Source organism: Anopheles stephensi, chromosome X (assembly GCF_013141755.1).
Source record: "Anopheles stephensi strain Indian chromosome X, UCI_ANSTEP_V1.0, whole genome shotgun sequence".
NCBI lineage: Eukaryota > Metazoa > Arthropoda > Insecta > Diptera > Culicidae > Anopheles > Anopheles stephensi.
Window position 1 is genome coordinate 14,948,047 of NC_050201.1, and position 15,250 is coordinate 14,963,296.

Here is a 15,250-nt window from a genome sequence, read left to right on the forward strand (position 1 = left end):
CTGCTGCTGCTGCTGCTGCTCGTTACAAATTGACCAGACGGCGCGTACACTTGGCCAAGGGCGTTGACCCAAAAAAACCCGTCCTCTCCGCTGCTTCGGTCACTCCTGTCCGCCACCACCCAGAAGTTGAAGACAAAGTTATGACGTGTCTTGGGGCGAGGTACGAGAAGCGCGGACACTGCATTTTAAGCAGTGGCTTGTGCGCCAACATTCGCTCAGGCCCCAAAACAGCATGTCTTGAGACTGGTATGTGTGTGTGCGTATTTTTCTTGTCTTTAATTTTCGTCGGTGGACTCGTCGGTGGATGGAATATTAAAAAATAAAGCGACACTGCTTAGCCTCGAATCAGGCGTTCGGGCGCTTGTGTTTCGCTTTACTGATCCTCGCTACTCTATTTCGATTGGATTGGCTCGATGTCCACCGGAACCAGACAGACATTTGTGTCAATAGAGTCTGTGTGTGTGTGTGTGTGTGTGACAATATCGCCCTCATACCGCGCCTGACCGCGCGAACTTGACGTCGCATGATGGACGTGTCAACATCCAAAAGGTTGAACCAAGCTCCGGTGTCAAGCCGGTGTGCAAGCAATGTAACATTGCAGCCGAGGCGAACGCGAAGAACACAAACTTACACAATTGTTTATAGGGAAAATAAAGCCCGCGACACGGATGCAAACAACAACAAGCAGCCGTACCAGCGCTGCAGAGAAAGTTTGGTCGAGAGCAGCAGGGCAGTGGTCCGCTTCTCGCTACGCGCGCGGCCACGAGATTTTCACACCGCCCCGATACAACCGATAAGCTGGTGGTTGGCTGCCGTGCGGTGCGCACGCGTAAGAAAATAACATTTCGTCGCGGTGGGTATGGTTGCAGCAAAAACACGGTTTTGTTTATCAACAGCAGCGGGCCCTCGGGTGAAGTGTTTTTGGTGCAAATTTTTGTTTTGCATCGCCGTGTGTGTGTGGCTGCCCGAACTACGCGTTCAAAGCCGTGACTCAGTGTTGACGATTAACGGTGGCTTATTGTTTATGTTCAATTAGCTTATCGAACTATAGCGAACGACGAGACGTTTTGCGACGCAGTTATGGCTGGTGTTAGTCATTATCGATAACGCTATACGATACGCTAACGATAAGTAAGAGTGGAGAGATTATGGTTGAAATTGTAAATAAATTTCCTGAATAATGCGTAGTCGTTCTTCGCTTCAAAAGCAGGCCGATACATCGATTCGTAAGGACCAAGTCTTCTGAGGATCCTCTGTCCATGCGTATGATTAAAGGATTCTGCTGATGTACAGTTTCAAGTCTACTCAGGATCAATGTCGAAAAGCATGGCTCAATCATATTTCTAATCCTCAGGGCCAAGTCATCTCGGAACCGAATCTCCTCAGGACAAATGTGGAAATGTATGGCTCAACGATAATTCTAGTCCTTGGGACAAAGTTTTTTCATGACCGAACCTCCTCAAGATCAATGTCCAAAAGCTCAACGATTCTTTTGTTCAAGAACTCAGGCTCCAGGACCGAATCTCCCCAGAACCAATATCCTCGGAACCATTGGTCTCCTCAGGACCAATGTTCAAAAGCTTGGCTCAACGATAATTCCGATCCAGTCATCTCCTCATGACCTTAATGTCATCAGGACCAATATCCAAAAGCATGACTCAACGATTCTTCAGACCCTTATGACCAAGTCTCCTCATGGTCGAATCTCCCCATGACCAATGTCAATGATTCTGATGGTGCTCAGCTCCAATTCTTCTGAAGGCGAAATATCCTCAAGTACAATATCTTTTCGGGATAAGAATCTTCTGACGTTTGATTCGTAAGCCTAATCAACGATTCTCTTGATTCTGATGACCAAGCTATCTCAGGATCCAATTACCTAACGATCAATTAACCAGAGAACTGTTTAAAACTATTTCTACACGATTCTTCTGGTCCTCAGGATTAAGTCTTTCAATAGTTTTTTTTCTTTTATTTCAATCGAATCTCCTAAGGATTAACGACGATTCGCCTGTACCTCAGGACCAAGTCTAATCAGGATGGAATCTTCTGAGAACCATTGGCTATAAGCAAGATTTCCAGAACCAAGACCTCTAAAAGCTTAACATCCTCAAGACCAATGTGTATCGGACAACTTTTCATTATCCGAATTCAGAATAATCTAAGATAGATAGACAAACCTTGCCCCCCACGATGAAAAAAAAAGGCTAGTCATTAGAACTAGGCCACCCTGAAATCTTCCGGAGGATGTAGTTTCTTGTTGAAAAAAGAAGAACTTCCTCTCGCACAACGTTCTTTAACTCTAGCAACTCTGTAGCAAAACGCGCGGTTAGTGTTAGTTGTCATATCCGTTTACGTTTCGCGTCGCACATTTCACTGTGGGCCCTCACATCGCGCTATAGGAAACGGATTTCAGGCCCGTTCTCGCCAACCGTGAAATGTGTTGGCGATTTTCTTTTGCACCCTTTCCGTTACACTGGTTCGGATGGATGGATCATTGGTTGGCGATCACAGCGACGAACGTGCAGCAACTGTAAAATCTTGCCTGGCTCTCAAATAAAAAAGAAAAAGGAAAGTGTTCTTCTATTTCCTCCACGACCGCACACATTCGCGTAGGAGGTGGTGGTCACGATCGTTGTTTGATGCGGAAAAGAAGCGCCAAACCGCCCAGCAGTGTGTTGCATGTATGTGGGCTTTTGTGCTTACTGCTGCAGGATAGCTGCTGGTAGGGTGGCCGATTTGTCATCATTTACTCTCGGTCTCACCCATTTCTTGTTTAAGTGGCTCGCAACGGAAGTGCGGTGGTTCCGAAGGTGTCAGACATCAACACTGACAACCGGGAACGAACGAACGTGGAGCGGCATTATTTATCCAGGTCGTTAGGTTCGCTTCTGGATGTTTCCCCGCAAACGAAGGTACATCTGCAATATCCCATCTGACTAAATATGACAAACAACGTCCTATTTGTTTTAGCATTCTTTCATCCTCAATTGTGTGTGTGTGCGCGTGTGGGATGAACCAAAGTGGCGCGTCAAACTAAAAAAGCAGGTCAATTCACGCGATCTGCCAAAGTTCGGTTTACTGATGGACTCCTACTCTCCACAGTCTTTACTACATTGTTGCCTTCAAGCACCTCCTCCAGGTACCTCATCATTGGAAGTGTATGACAGTTTGAAGTGTGTATCCCCTAGAACTTCTGCCAACTCCTACCGGACACGATCATCACGGCCCTGAGGTACCTTGTGCTGGTGGTTGTTAATTAGCTTGCCTCCTTCTGTTTGATTCTCCACCATCGTGAAGGAAGTTTTGCCCAGGTGTCAACCAGAAACCAGACGACCGGCGGCGTCTGTTCCGCGGAGGAACGGAAGTGGAGTGAAGACTTCCGTCTGCATTGCATATTCATTTGTGCAAAAATTTAACAAACAGCACGAACCGAAAAAGAAAAGTGAAACAAACTTCAACACCGCGGCTACCAATAGGTGGACGAGCGGATGAATTATTACAACTCCCCTGGAACTTTTGCTAAAGGATATTCTTTATTCACCGCACGGAACGGCACTGCTAACTGCAGCGAGCCGTATGCACACACCTGCATTAAACGGCAACGATTAGCGTGATGTGCGTTAATTATCTTTTTTTATTTTTGATCTCCATTTTCACTCGCGCTCTCTCTCTCTGTCTCTCTCTCTCTCTCGGTCGCTCGTCTGGCTTCCTCTCGTTCGCTGTTATGGCTAAGGCCGTGGTTTTAATGTTCTGGACGAGCATTTCAGGTTGCTGTTGTTCCTTCTTGTTGGCAGTTTTCTTTTCGTTTCTTTCCATATTCGCAATGTAAATTAAGCTATATCAGTTGAGCAGTTTTTACTTTTACCTCTTTTTTTCTTTTTTTTGCCCCTTTGGCGTTTGGCGCTTTCCATTTCTGTTTTGTTTGTTTATGTTTTGCTCGTTTCTGTATAGTTTTCTTTGTTCTTTTCTTTACTCCTGCTTAGTTTTCTTTAATTTTTCACATACTTTTATGATAAGCAACGACTAATTTGAAAGCTTAACGTGTTTGTTTAAATTGCTTTAGAAAACTTTACAAAAAGGAAAAAGGCAACAAATTAACAATTTGAACAGAATTCTCTAACCTAATTAAAAGAATTCTGCAATACCTGTTGAACATACACTTTCCCCCCGAAGCCATTCGGAGCTTCAAGAATTTTCTGGATGCTCGTTTTTTTTTTCTCCGCGCGCGCCATTTTTTTTGTTGTAGTTCGATTCTTCCCGGTTCGCCGGTGCATTGGGGCTCCAGTGTGCGCTCTGGGGTATATGGGCGTTGCAGCCATTACCGCTAATTGAGTTTTGCACCTCTCCCCTTAGCTTTCATGCGCAGTTTTGAGGGTTTATAGTCGAAAAGAGCGCGCCTTGTAGCCTTATTATTTACACAACACGGCCGCCCGTCCCGGGTCGGTTTTTGCCTGGACCGGCGAAGCGGAACCGGCGTCTTAAACAGGTAGCCGGCCGATGCCGGGTTCCGGTACCGATCCGTTCGACGGCCTAGGTACGGTATTTGCCGAGCGGGGTATACCAATTTTTGACAGTTCAATGCCATCGTCGCTGCGACAAGGAAACGGGGGTTGCTGCAAGGCACGATATTAATTGGGGCCTTACGGAGCCAAACCTTTCTCGCTCCAGAAGGTGCTGATTCGACAGGGCTTACGACGTTCGACGGTTTTTTTTTTATTTGCACCCGGGACGGATTTGAAAAAGTATAGATAGAAATATGGATGAAACAAAAAAAAAAGCCAATGGATGAAGCATTGAAACCGTGCAATTATCATAAATTAAACGCATTCTACTGCGTCGATGGTTTTTTTTGGGGGGAGTGCTAGAGCACGCACAGGTTTTTATTGTCGGTATCGTTCTTCCCAAAATCGTGTCGGCTTAAAATTATTCCCATTTTATTAATATATGCTTGTTAGTCGGTCGAAAATAATTAAACGCCGATCTTATAAAGCCTGCAGGCCGCCGCCGTTCATCGATGTTCATCGGGAAACGAATTCGTGAAATGGTTGGGGTTTTTCAATGTTCTGGCTGCTTTTATGGCAGTGTACCCCGGGAGGGTTGGAACATCCACGAACTCCAGAAACATAAAACTCTGCTCTAGCACGGTAGTTCGGGCACGTACCTCGTGATGTTGTGTGTTTGTGTGTGATTTACTGCAACCTTCTCGATCCGGTTCATCAAGACTTTCCAATTTCAAGAATACACTCGTCTGACTCACCAAGGATCGGTGGAACACACTAAGACTTGACTTTGGGTGCTTGATCCGAGTGAGTTCTTGAAGTTTTAATTGGTAATAATCTTTTTTAAATGTGGGAACAAGTTGATGTTTAAGAATTATTAAAATTCTGTGCAGGGATCGATGGAGTAATAGATGTTGGGTACTGTAAAAATCTGTCTGGATTCTTATTTTTATAATTTAAAGTTCTAATTGCTAACTAATATTGCTACATATGAGACTATAGTTATAAGATTATTCGATAATCATCTTGATTCTGGATCTGTCAAGACTCTTGCATGTACAGTTAGAAGTTCTAATAGTTTCAATAGTAATTATTAAATTTGATTGATATTCATGGATTATTGGAGAATTGTTCATGGATCGGTGGAGTCACACTTGCTGAGCACATTAGCTGGACTTCTGGATCTATGTTGATTCTTTTTTCTATAATTTGAAGTTCAAATTGATAATAGCAATTGTTACATATGAGATCAAACTAGGGCTTGAGGATTATTCGAGAATTGCACAAGGATCGGCATATACTTAAGATAGGACTTGCCGAGTACATTAAAGTACACTTTTTAAAGGACTTTGGATCTGTCGGAATTCTTGTGGGTATAGATTGAAGTTGGAATTGTTAACTCTTATTGCTACACATAAGATCAAGCTAGGGTTTGAGGATTATTCGAGAATTGTTCAAGGATTATTGGAATAATACTTGCTGAGTATATTAAAGTACATAGACTGCAGGTCCGGATTCTTCTCCAGTAAGCTAGAGTTTAAGGATTATTGGAGAATTGTACAAGAATCTGGAGAGCGGTAATCTATGGGGATTGTTGTGTGTATAGTTTGAAATTCCAATTGTTATCAGTAACTGCTACATGTGAGGATTATTGAAGCCTTCATTCTCTATCGTTACATTGCGTCATATTCATTCACAGTCATCACCGATGCACCTACAAGCAATAGCCGAAATCCGAATTGCTTAGATTCAATCGTAAAAGTCGCACTGCTACTTCCGCTTGCTGGCGCTTGCCGGTGGTCTTCCCCTGTCTTCACCAACCGCCCAGCCAACTCCTTCAAGAAGTCTCGTCTCTAACACTCGGCGTAACGCTTCACCGTACTCATACTTCACGTTGGGCAGCCCCAGGGTATTGGGGAGGAGAGGGACCCTGGTCCCTGCGACCCGCGAACTATTTTTAACAGTAACTGACCTCGTTTAACGGCTCGTGCGTAAATCAAATGGCGAACGCCTACCCGACCGTATGCGTAAGCGCTCTAGGCCCCCGCTCGCTGGCGCGTGCACTCTCCCTTTTTTTGTTCTTGGTTCCGGAACCCACCTTGCCATTCGATGCTGCTGGTGCGATGCTGTCAAAGGTACGGTCGGCTCGGCATCATAAAACAAAAGCAAAAAAAACACATATGAGCAAAAGAATCAGAAGAGGGGTGCCCATCCAAGCAGAACCCAAACCATCGAGAACACCTAGTGGAGAGGAAAACCGAAGAGAAGATCACATCATTTTCCAACCCTGCTTCATTAAAGTGTGTGTGTGTGTGTGTGTGTGGAAGACAGGCAAGCGGAATGGTAAGAAGGAAAAATCTTAATTTTCTTCACCTGACTGACTTGACTGGCAGTGTCAGTTGGGGTCACGATCGTCTCCTTTCTTGTACTGTGTCCGAACACACACACACTCACAGTATTACGATCTGTATTGCTCACAAGGAAATATATACCACCAGAACAAAAAAAACACAAGTACAACCCGGAAGTGTGTGTGCACGCGCTCGAACCAAATCACGCAATCGGTTTAATTAGATTCGGCTTTTTTCGCTCTTCTTTCGGTTCGCGAGTCTCCCCATGCGAATGGTTCGGATGTACGAGTGAGAGGAGCAGCTTTATTACAACGCCTCTCTCTATCTCTTGCTCTTACTCACCTTGTTCAGGGTTTCTGCGTTCTGAAGCTACAGACAGAAACGAACCAATTAATTAGTGGGTGTCACACTGGTCGATTCGAGGTTTTATAGTTGTGCTTTATTTTCATTTCATTTTCAACCGTTACGGTCAGATGCATCGACCAATTCGCACATAATTTGTGGTAGAATTCGAGCGTCTTTACGGGTGTATGTGTGGGAGCAATTGTATCAAATGATAGTATTATAGTAATACCTAAGTGATACTTAAATTTCATAACGTGGCTAGAAATGTACCTGACGCAAAAATCATGTACTTAAGTATGGTTTAAGTACGGTGTTGATAGCATGTTCTGACATATGTCAAATTATGACTAATCAGTTCATTAAGGCTACCAAATACACTGACAAACACAGCCTCATCGCACCACGTGAAATTAATTTGATAGCTTGATTGTAACGGTTTGTAACGATTTATTTTCGGACGCGGGTTGCAGTAGTTCATTCATAGTTTTAAGGTGTAATGCAATTACATTTAGTAATTTTATCTATTTATTTTTATTAAAGGCAAAGAGAAACGTACAATTGTTACGTTTTGCTTGTTTTATTTACTAAAGCCCTGGCTTTACGACAGGTGAATTTTGTGTAACGCCTTATACATATTCATCGATGTGATGCCTTTAAGGTTCTGGCTCCCCAGGTAAACAACAACAACCAGAAATATTGCGTTTTGCTAGTTGTCCTACAATTTGGTAGCTTGGTTGTCGGTACTGGTCATGTCATATTGAAATATCATTATAAACCAAGCTTTCCTTTTTTCGGTGAAAGACTTAAATTTCAGCCTGTTAAAATCGTGTGTTACAGAGCGGTGCATTAGTGTTTTTATGTAACAGTAGCATCTACTAGGAAGACTGCCTATCCAGCTACAGGTACACTAAGTCAAGTAATCCAGTAATGGGAAGGGGAGGGGGGGGGGGCGAGTCCTCTTGCAATCGTAGAGAGCCAGCAAGAGAATGTTTAGTCGTATTTGTAGCATATTTTAGAGAACAATAAGAATTAGAGCAGGAGAGAGATTTTAAACCGGTATTTTCGCCCTGGCGTTGTCACTGTTGTCGGAAGGTACGTGATCTCTATACGCAGTAAGCTGGGTTATACTCTCGTCCTCTTTCTCTGTCTCTTTCTCTCTCTCTATTGCGTAAAGCAGCTAATTTAGGATAAATAGGAAGACCGCAAAGGAGATGTAGCAATGATCAGAGGCGTTCGCGCTCTTGCTGCTTCTCTCCTCCTGCTTCGCCGTATTCATCATCAGCTCAAATTTAGCATCTAATGCGTAGATCGTGCCGTCGAGTTTAACACTTCGGCTCTAAAAGATAAAATCTACGCATTCAACTATACGCGTAACGCGCACTGGTCAATAGGGAGACGTTGCCTGCTGGGGTTGCAAGGAACATAGGAACATATGATTACATGTGATGGAACAGTCGCCGGTCGTCGGTTTGCATCCTGTGGATGCATTAATTTTCACACTTGCTTCCGATATGTTCCGATTGCTTCCTAATTCCCCCTTTTTTTTCGTCGGTGCCGTCCTTGTGTGCGTTTATGTATATTCTATTGGTTGCTCTTGGTGCTTCTTCTGTTTTACTATGTCTGGTTTCTTCTTCTTCCTGGTTATAGTTGTATCAGTCATCCGACGCACATATAATGAAGTTTTGCTAACCTTCTTTATAACCATTTATGGAGTTCTCCAATTGGAATATGAAATGAACCTAGAGATATCCTAGAGATGAGTGAAGTCAAATGACTCAAAGTCTCTATAAACAAATCCTAGAAACCTTGATCAATATCCTAGACTCTCAGGCTGTGGGTCAGTTTTGAGTTTATTAATTTTTTGACTGATTTTGACCATTTTCATATTTTTAAGAGTTGAAGTACCTCGTAATTTTCTTCTCTTTAAACTCTTCAACTTCGAGAGGTCTAGGTCAGTTATTGCTGGATACCTTGATAATATGTCCGAAGCAAGATAGTTAATCCAGACGAGATCCAATACCCGGTCCTCCCATGTGAAGCATCTCTCCCCACTATCGCCCCTTGTCCTAGCCCTCCTGAATAGCGTAATACCAATATCCTAGATTCAGGCTCAGTTTTGAGTTTATTCATTTTGTGACCCATATTATTTAGAGCTAAAGTACATAGTGCAACTTCAAGAAGTCTTGGCCAGATAATGCTGTATTCCTTGACGAAATAATATGTCCGAAGCAAGACAGTCAATCCAGACAGTCCAGACGAAATCCAATACCCGGCCCTACCATGTGAAGATGCTCCCACCACTATCGTTTTTGTCACCAGACCTCCCCAATAGCGTAATACCAATATCTTAGATCCTAGCTTTCTTTTGAATATATTTGTTTTGTGACTCATATTCTTTAGAGTTAAAGTATACAGTAATCTGCAACCTCCCTTTTTTGATTCTGCAACTTCGAGAGGTCTTGGTCAGCTATTGCTGGCTTCCTTGGCTAGGTAATACATCCGAAGATGGATAGTCAGTCCAGACAGTCCAGACCCTACCATGTGAAAGCTCACCCACCACTATCACCACTGTCGCCAGACTTTCCCAATAGCGTAATAACTGTGTCAAAATATAGAAACGAGTAGAATACGTTAGAATCGAGGAATTCTGGGGTTGAGACACACTAATCTCCCTCATGTCTGACTTACTAATCGCAAGTCGTCAAGGCGGCTCTACGCATTTACTTGCGCCCCTCGGTAACATCGCGTCACTTCCCTAGCCACTATCCCTTTCATCCTCTCGTCCCGTCACCCTGCACCTCAAACACCCCGTCCCCCCAAGCGAAAATTCTCCTCACTAGTTTTTGGCTCGCGTGTGAATGTAATTAATTTTATAAATCATCCCGCCCGAAACCCCAGAACGCGCAATCGGCGTTTTTTGTTTCCTACGTTGGCGTTGACCTTCTTTTTATTTTGGGTTGCCGCGACAATGAAATAAATAAAACCAACAATAGCCACATGATAAAGCTAAGCGCGAACGAGCGCGAACACGGGCAGACGGTGCGAGGGACCGGACTAATTCACCCCTCCGACTGTCTGGCGGTTGTCGTCGTCGTCGGTGGCGATTCCGGTACGCTGTAGTAGCTCCCAGGCCGTTGAGCAGGGTTTTTCAATTTCTGTTCTTCAAAATCTTGTTCTTGGCCGGTCCGAACGAGCTGTTCGAGAGGGGTGGGGGGGGGGGGGGGGGGCGAGCGGGAAGGGAGTTTGTGTGATTATTTTAAATCTTGAATGGTTTTTGGATTTTCTTGCGGCGTGGGAAGTGAGCGTGAGGAATTGCAGATTGTAGACGACACTGGGTCCGAGAGAAGTAAATGCGCGACTAATGGTGGGCTAGTATTTTTGGTCACAAATTGAGGAATTTTCGATCTTATTGTAGGATGGGGCCATCGCGCGGAACAAGGGAGACAATTGTGGGCGAGTGGGTCAAAGACAAGGGACAAAGTCCTCTCACGAAACACCCTCCTTTCGCCAAGATTCGTGTTGAACATCTTTTGCTTTTCAGGCGGTTCGTTGTGTGTGTGTGTGGGAGAAGCATTTTATGCAAACGTCAACTGTTTCCTACTTCCTTCTCAGCGTTCCACTCTCGCTCGCTTCCGTTCAGTGGGAAAAATAATTTAAGCGTGTCGTGTTGATGATCCATAATCGGTCATACCGCACACTGTAGACGTATCGGATGCGACCAGTGTGGTTCATCGCTTCAGACCCATTTTAGTCAAACTTTTCCTGATTGGTGACCAGCTCGTTCAACGTTTGTATCACACTCAACTCCTTAGATGGATGTCCCAAACTGGACCGAAGATGCAGACTCCGGAGACGAGTTTCAGGTTTTGGACATTAGATGATGCAATTTGTATCGGCAAAACATGCATCACATTCGCTTCGATGGTCAGTTTTAGAATGGCGATTAAGCGTTTTTTTTATAGACAGAATTTCCTGAAGTCCATTCCATTTGACACGACGGAAGGTCTTTGTTTGATTTACGATTAACTCTACCGTGTTGTAATTAACGAACTAGACCTCATATGCAGCATACATGCATTCAACAGGATCCTTCCCAATGTTTCGTCGACGGTTATCAGCAGACATCGCCGCAGGTAAAACGTTGCCGAAAAGTGCAACCAAGACATTAGGCCAACGTTTAACAAGCGAGACACGGCACCTTGTGCTATGGGTAAATCTGAGCATGGCCTGAAGGTTTTTGGGGGTAGGGGCTCGCTCTTACACCGCACAAAACTGGACCTTGTGCCGGCAGGTTTCGGAACATGGGTCGCAGACGACTCCCAAACCATCCTAGCCGGCTGGAATTGGGTATTAAACTGCCCCAAAATGAGAGAGAGCGAGAGACAATAAAAAAAACCGTCCAAAGTCCAATACCTTTCAAGAGAATGCTAATCATCAAGTTCCCGCCACCCAATTTTGGGACTCCAAACCTTCGAGTCATAATGATGCCTCCACTGACCGGCGGCTTTTTCGACGACGTCTAGCGGCATGTCTGGAAGTCCGTCTGGGACCGTTTTTTATTTCGTTGGCGGGTCGTTTCCTATTTCTTCACCCCCCCCCCCCCCCTTCCAAAAAAAAGGAAGCTAAAGATCGCCTTTTGATAGTGGGTCTCAGTCTCGGGGAAAATAGAGTTGCAGATTAGTTGCCCCTTTCTGAAGTGTAAACCGGCGTCATCGAACCCAAAATGTAGTTCGGACCGATCCGAACCACTCCGGTGTTATCCTTTTACGATAAAAGTTTGGGACGCTGAATTTTGAGACAAAAAACTAGTCTAATATGTTTCTCTGGGTGTGCGAATTGTGTGTGTGTGAGAGGGATTTAGGCTAACTGGTATAAATCAAACGGAGACGGACAGTTGTAAAATGGCAGTAAAACCACTATCTTACGTCTAAGTGGACTTTATAGTCAATATGATTTTTTTTTTGTCATTATGTCCGAACAAGGCACAATAGGTGCCTATAGCCATATTAATAACTTCATCAAAGCAGGACCCAAATGTTCAAGGATTTAGTGACCCAGAATATGCTAAATTAACTTTCATTTTGGTATTTAGCAGGTTTTCAAAGGTAGTTTGGAAGAGATCTACAAAAGTATAGATTGCTGCAAGTAGCTCTTGGTAAAAATATCAGTTTTTTCTCCAAGAGTTACTTGAAGGTGTTGAAGGTTCGCCGAGATACTTCAATTCAAAGGTTTTGAAAATTTCAATGTTCATGCAGAGTTCATGCGGCTCATGTATAAGTGTGGCTTAGATTTTTATCGCAATATAAGAATGTTGGTTCCAAGCCGTGGACGCACTGGAATGGAAGGCTTGGTTTGCCAATCAGTCGTGCCCAGACGCGAACTTTTAAGCTGGGATCTGCTATAGAGCCAGACAGCTCGATAATACAAAACTGCGAACAAGAAGTCCAAAACGAAAACTTTAGAGGCGAGTGTTTAAAAGAAGTAGCGCAACACAACAAAACGGAAAGAAGGTCTAAATGTAATCAGGCGTATGTACCAGCAAAGCAATAAAAAAACGTAAACCCTCTCGTGAACTGACCATCAACTTAGATGAAACGTATGATTGAAGTCGGTCGGCGATGTTTCCTTTTACGCGAGGGTATTGCTAACCGTGCGCGCCAGATCCCGCCCCTAGAAGAGGTGCAGTAGACAGGCGACCAGGTACCAACAAAAAATATTTGGGGATATTTTAAACCAGTGCGAAGGATGTCGGTCGCGGAGATATCGCGAGGGTCTGTGTGTGTGTTTTTGTTGGTTGCGTCGTCTTCGCACAAAACATTGCCCACACGACGCTCTCGTATCCTTGCTAAAGTGTGCCGCCACGACGCAATAGACAAACGCAATCTCGTCTATCTCGCCGGCCATCAACAATGGTTTGTTGTTCAGCGTCAGCGGTTTGCTGACGTGTCTGGGGGCTTTTTTTTTGGGGAAGAACACAAAAATAACAATTAGGAAACTATATCCGTAACCGTTAAAGGCTAAGCGGTGTCCGCCTAGATATGGGTCAGTCTAATATTGGGTATAGACGGAGTAGAAGAAAAAGCAGAAGTAAAGGAGCGAAAGGGTTGGGATCGTCGGCATAGACCAGAGACTTGATGACGAATGGTTAGTGGAATCGGGTATGTGACTTTGCGCAGCTCTCGCTCTCTCTCTCTTTACCAGGTTTAGTCCAGAAATCGTACCAGGTAAGGTGTTGGATGCGTGGAGTGATATTAAAACAGCCGTCTTAGTTAGCTCTTTATCCACTGTTTTGGGTCCACTGGTAAGGTTCAACAAAATGGATCAGGTATCAGGCTATTCGCGAGATTCAGTCATTTTCGCGACAAGTCACAATTTCAGGATATAAAATCGTTATACCCCCTAACCGTTAGCTGGGGTACACAAAATTTATTGCCTCTTGGTGCAAAGGACCCTCCTGCCGTCTCTCTGATGGGTGATGCTATCTTGATAACTTCGCGCTTGATATACCTCCTTTACCTCCTCAGGAATCGTTCAAGAAAAAAAATGGGCACAAAATTGGATGTCTGAGGTAAATTAATCGTTATCGTTTTTTTTTTCTTCTTTTGAGCGAGCAGGATAGGTTGCTCAGAATGTCGGCATTGCGGCGGCAAATACTTGCCCCAAACATTCATCATGGATCCGTAAAAGGATCTCCCGATGGAACGGTGGGACCCAGTGAGGTCCGATCAAGATCGCGACGAAATAGCGCCTTCGCGTCGTGTCTCAGCAAAGGGTGGACACAACTGCAGGTATACCCAGGCGGGGTCCTGTGGCATGTGTTAACGAGCGGTTAGCGAAGCGAAAGGTATGCATGCCGAAATTGTAGTGCAAGATACTCGGAGCGAGACGGAGATGAAACCGAGCATTATTTATGGTTTGGCACTGAATTCGCAACAACGGATCCGCGGAAGATAAAACCTAACCGACAAAAGACAAAAAAAAGGAACAAGGAAACCGGGCGACGCATTTACGACAGGCTTGTCTGGTTTTGGTCGAGTGGAGAGTAGTGCGTTGCTTCTTTGCCCCTCTGATGGTGTTTTGATATACAGTAGACCACCGCAGACTAGTTTGATCCTAGTTCGCCGAAGGTCCGTCTGGCTTCCTTGAAGAGCGATAAAACCGTCCAAAATACCCTGCCAGGCGAGACTCTTGGCTTTCCCGAGGGCGATGGGCCTGTGTTGGGATTTGCCAATTTCTCACGAAATCTGTCGGGTTGAGATTCCCCAAAGCGGCCACCATTAAGCAGGCAACACTTAACGAGAGTTGCGGCCGGCTTTACACGTGTCAATGTTAACCTTTCGCACCACGTTGTCCTTCGGCTTTCGGGGTCTGTTTGAGTATCACAGCCGCGCGCGGGTCTACAGGGTCATGCGTAGGGCCACATGACGCTCTGCCACGAGCTCTAGCGCTATTACGCAGTCAAATAGAGTTTTTGTTTTGCTTCCTCTTCTACACGCGGCATGTTTCTTCGGCGACTTGTGGGAGACTAATCGAGAGAGCGAGAGAGATACATTGGAGGAAGGCGTGCGAGGGTGTGTACGTAAATAAGTGGAGACGCAATTTTTTGGCTGAATGTGCCCGGAAGTTACGGAGGATTCAGGCGGTTCGAACCGCTTATCGCGCGATCCTCGTTCTGGAATCACACAGCTGTCACTTCAGCTGTTTCTGGCGCCGAAATGATGTTGTGGGCTTTTTTGTTTTTGGCGTTGTCTATTTCGATTTCGGCATTCAAAAGGCGCAAGATGTCATCCAATGCTGCCGAAGGTCAGGGTGGAAGTAGGGTTGATAGCGCTGTGTAATGGCGATAACCTGCCACTTTTGGCGATAACTTACGAGAACAAGAGCCTGGTCAGTTATCAGCGTTGCCGTAGCGATGATGTTCCCGATGGCCACCAATCACTGGCCGATAATTGCGGATGTCATCAGCAGCTCTGTGGACAGAGTTGTTCGGTTTCACCATTGCAAGGAGTTCCAGGTCCCAATTCTAGCTCCAGCTAAGCTCCAGAATTTCTT

The 15,250-nt window shown here is 44.8% G+C and overlaps 1 protein-coding gene across 1 annotated transcript in view; it reads left to right on the forward strand.

Annotated features, from left to right (window-relative positions):
• LOC118510292 (tRNA dimethylallyltransferase) overlaps positions 1-15,250 on the forward strand; it is a 56,607-nt gene that overhangs the window by 10,030 nt on the left and 31,327 nt on the right. The window lies entirely within an intron of this gene.